General features: G+C 41.0%; 1 pseudogene; it reads left to right on the top strand.

The window, feature by feature from the left end:
- The first annotated feature begins 3,797 nt into the window (after window positions 1–3,797).
- Window positions 3,798–3,882, top strand: LOC115872302 (annotated as a pseudogene).
- Window positions 3,883–4,787: the final 905 nt, after the last annotated feature.

The following is a 4,787-nucleotide window of genomic DNA, read 5'->3' as shown; positions in this document are numbered from 1 at the left end:
CTAAGGCAGATGGAAGAAATGATGAAGTCAAAGAGATGAACAGAAAATCTCGAAGCACAGTTTAAGAAGACAAAGTAAAATATTATAATGAAATGTGTCAAGACACACACTGGAGTTAGGAAACCAAAACAACGCACATGCTCAGCATATCTTAAACTGAAAGAACTCAAGAAACATATTCAAGCCTCAATTTTCAACCTTGCAAGATTCTTTGGACAAAGTATTGAATGATGCATCAAAAGATTGAAAGAAAATACAGAGTAACTACTAGAATGAAGTAGCTAACATTCACTATTTCAAGAAGCAGCATATGAGCCAGAACTAATGGTACTGAAAGAGGAAGTCCAGGGTTCACTGACATCATTATCCTAAAACAAGTCTTCAGGAATTGATGGCCTATGAATTGAAATGCTTCAAGAAGCTGATGAAGCACAACAAGCACTCATTCGTCTATGCCAAGAAATTTGGAAGACAGCTACTTGGCCAACTGACTAAAACATTTCGAAGACAGGTGACCCAACAGAATGTTCAAAGGATAGAACAATATCATTAATATCACATGCAAGTGACATTTTGCTGAAGATCATCCACCAACGGTTGCAGCAGAACATTGATGGAGATTCAGTCTAGATTTAGAAAAGGAAGGGTAACAAGAGATCTCATTGCTGATGTCAGATGGACCGTGGCTGAAAGCAAAGGATACCAGAAAGATGTTTATTTGTGTTTCATTGATGATATCAAGGCATTCAACTGCATGGATCATAACAAACTCTGAAGAGATTTGAGAACAAGGAGAACTCCAGAACACTTCATTGTGCTCATGTAGAACTTCAAAATCCTCACAGCTGGACCAATAGGTAGCATCATGATAAATACAGAGGAGGTTGAAGTTGTTAAGGGTTTCATCTTACTTGTATCCATAATCAGTGCTCATAGAAACAGCAGTCAAGAGATCAATGCACACCTTGCATTAGGTAAATCTTCTGCCCAAGACCTCTCTAGTTAAAGTGTTGAAAAGCAAGGGTATTATTTTGAGGACTAAGGTGTGCCTGATCCAAACCAAGGTATTTTCATTCGCCTCATGTGTATGTGAAAAGTTGGACATTGAATAAGGGAGACTGAAGAAAATTGATTCATTTGAAGAATGGTGTTGGCAAGGAAGATTGAAAGTACTATGGGTTGCCAGAAGAACAAACAGAGCTCTCTTGGCAAAAATACTGCCAGAGAGGCAAGGATGGTGAGACTTTGTCTCGTGTACTTTGGCCATGTTATCAGGAGAGACCAGTTCCTGGAGAAGGACATCATGCTTGGTAAAGTGGAGAGGCAGCGAAAAAGAGTCTTTGACAAAGTGGATTGACACAGTGGCCGCAACCATGGGCTCGCACATGAGAACAGCTGGAGGATGGAGCAGGACGTGGGAGGTTTCGTTCTGTTGTCAAGGTTGCTATGAGTTGCAGCCAACTTGACAGCACCTAACGGCAACAATAGAAGCAAAAGCCAAACCACTGCCAGTGAGTCAATTCCGACACATAGAAACTCCATCTAAGCCTTCCGCAGCTGGATGACACCTAAGGACAGCAATCTAATCCCAGCGCAAGCAGCTGGGGAGTTTGAATTTATGACCTTGCAGTTAGCAGCCCAATGTTAACGGGACATGGCTCAGAGATAACAATGTACAGAATAGTACTGCCTAGGTCTACTCCTTCAGCAGGGTTATGGGTAGCATAATTTCTTCAAGATATAGACTTTGGTGTAGAATGAATGTTTATCAAATTATTTTACCCTGCTGAGCTTCAGTAAGATGACATTAATAATACCAATCTGCCTACCTCAGAGGGGTTTCAGTTATTTAAAATGTCCTTTGGATTCTCTGAATAGTTTTAAATGTATTTTTCATTTCCTATTGATCTCAAGTTGGCAGGGCCTTTGGCACATAAATTCTAAAATGTTATTTAACTTATACAAGGTTCTGCATTCAGCTTCTAGAACCAACTGTGCAGTTATAGGATGGAGGAGACATGGTTATATAATCAATATGTCACCAATAGAATATGAAAATTATTGAGCAACATCATTAATATCACATACAAGTAAATTTACTGAGGATAATTCAAAAATAGTTGCAGCAGTACATAAATAGGGCGCTGCCAGAAATTCAAATTGGATCCAGAAGAGGACATGGAATGAGGCATATCAGTGAAAATGTCAGATGGAATACTGAAGAAAGCAGAGAATATCCATTATTTATGTGTGTTTTATGGACTATAGAAGGGCTGTAAGGATCATAACAAACTACAATTTTGCAAAGCATCAGCATTCCAGAACACTTCGCTGTGCTTATGCAGAACCTGTATGTAAACCAAAAGGCAGTGATTTGAACAGAACAAGGAATACTTTGTGGTTTAAAATCAGGAATGGTGTGGTAGTTACATAATCTGGTATCAACTGGAAACTTAAGAGTGAAGGGGTGGAGGTTAGCCTGTCAATCAGGCTGCAGCTTGATGACCTCATTTTGAAGTGCAACAGAGATAAATAGCTCACTGGAGGCCAGATACACTCACTCCCTGCGAGACATTCCTGCTGACAATACACATGTACAGAATGCACAGAATGCTACCTAGAGCCCTGGAGCTGGAAGAGCCACATAGAGACCCATGCAAGTGCTAAGATGCTTACACTGCCATTGGATCCACGAGACTTTCCACCTACTGGCCTGTGATCTCCCCCCATTCAGCAGCATTGTATGTGTTTTGTGAGTCTGAAGAGGACTTTCTAGATTAGTATCGGACATATGGGCTAATATCGGATTTATGGACTTGATCTGGACTGGGCTGGGATGTTTTCTCAATATTCGGTTGTTCTTATATATAAAGCTCTTTCTTATACACATATGAGTGTCTATGAATTTGTTTCTCTAGTCAACCTGTATTAACACAAAAGGTATGCTTCAGGGTTGTATCCTGTGATAGTTAGGTTTTGTGCCAACTTGGCTGGGCCAGGATTCTCAGGAGTTTAACAGCAATACCCATGATGTGATTTAACACAATGTAATCAACTCCACAATAATACAATCAACGCTGTAAGCAGCCAGCCGTGTAGTAGAGCTTAACCACTTGGAACAGGTTACGGCTTTGATGCAATTAGAAGCATGACCTGTTCCTTTTCGAAACACACTCTCTGGGAAAGCTTGTCACTTCTATTGGACCTCATTTTTATATCTAGTTCTAGTTCATTGACCTCCTGCCATATTGCCTGCAGATTCCAGGAGCCAGCAGCAGAATGTTGACGTTGGCTTCATTCACTTTTGCATTTACCAGACTTGGATCTTCCTGGTTTGTCGGCCCCTACAACCACAGGAGTCAGGAGAAGCCTCCCACTCAACAAATGACCCCCAGACTTGAACCAGACTGCACTTACTCACTTCTACAACTGTGTGAGACGCTTCATGATATTCATTTCTTTCTATATGCATACACGTATAAGCATCACCAGTTTTACTTCTCTAGAGAACACAGCCTAACCCAGATCTGTCATCATACTTATCCAATCTGTTTGATAAAGAAATAATCTGAGAAGCTAGGTTACATACAGAAGAAGGGGCATCAGGTTACACACAGAAGAAGGGGCATCAGGGTTGGAGGAAGGCTCACTAACAACCTGCAATACTCAGAGGAAACAACCTTGCTTGTTGAAAACAAAGAGGACTTGAAGTACTCAAAAAGACCAAAGACTATAGTCTGGATTCATAATATGGATTATACCTCACCATAAAAAATTTTAAAAAAATATCACAACTGGTGCTAGCACATATACTAAAATTGGAACAACACAGAGAAGATTAGCATGGATGACACACAAATTTGTGAAATACTCCATATTAAGAAAATGAAAATTCTCACAACTAGACCAATAGCATCATAATAAAAAGACAAAATAATATTGAAGTTGTCAAGGATTTCATTTTACTTCGATAACTACAACAATGTTCATGGAAGTAACAGTCAAGAAATCAAAAGATACATTGCACTTGGCAAATCTGCTGCGCAAGATCTCTTTAAAGTATTGAAGAGCAAGGATGTGCCTTTGAAGAAAAAGTGGTATTTGACCTAAGCCATGGTCTTTCCAATGACCTCACATGCTCATAGAGTAAGGTGACCAGACGTCCCACTTTTGGCCGGACAGTTCCGGTTTTTAACAATTTTTCCTGTGTCCTGCGGAATTTTTAAAAAGTCCCGATTTTTGGAAGGAATGCACTGACAAGCTAGGGTATATGGTTTTTGGCTGCCATGTGGCTATTTCGCCAGGATATGAGTTTTATCAATGGTGTCCCGCTTTTGTCCCGCTTTCCCAATGTTAAAACGTGGTCACCTTATCATAGAGGCTGGTCAGTGAGTAAGGAAGACCCCCGGAGGACTGATGCCTTTGAATTATGGTGTTGGCAAAGAATATTACCAGTACCAAGGGAACGGCCCATGCCATGTGGCCTTGCACACTTTCCAGAGACGGCGTGCCCTCTCTGAGACTGTACTTCCCTTTCCTCATACCAGTCACTTGGATCGGGATTCCAGGAAAACAAATCAATCTGCCTTGAAAGACGTCTAGCTAGAAGGTGCCTTGGAAGTAATGATGGCAAGACTTCTCGTGGGCATCAGACATGTCATCAGGAGGGGACAGCCCCTGGGAAAGGACATCATACTCGGTAGAGGGTTGATGAAACAGAGCAAGGGGCTCAATGAGATGGACTGACAGCAGTGACTGCAACAGTGGCTTAAACACAATCCTTGTGA

This window comes from Echinops telfairi, unplaced genomic scaffold (genome assembly GCF_000313985.2).
Source record: "Echinops telfairi isolate 266 unplaced genomic scaffold, ASM31398v2 ScPeMD7_3;HRSCAF=10, whole genome shotgun sequence".
Taxonomy (NCBI): Eukaryota; Metazoa; Chordata; class Mammalia; order Afrosoricida; family Tenrecidae; genus Echinops; species Echinops telfairi.
The sequence above is the reverse complement of the archived record's forward strand: the minus strand, read 5'-3'. Positions and strand labels throughout refer to the sequence as shown.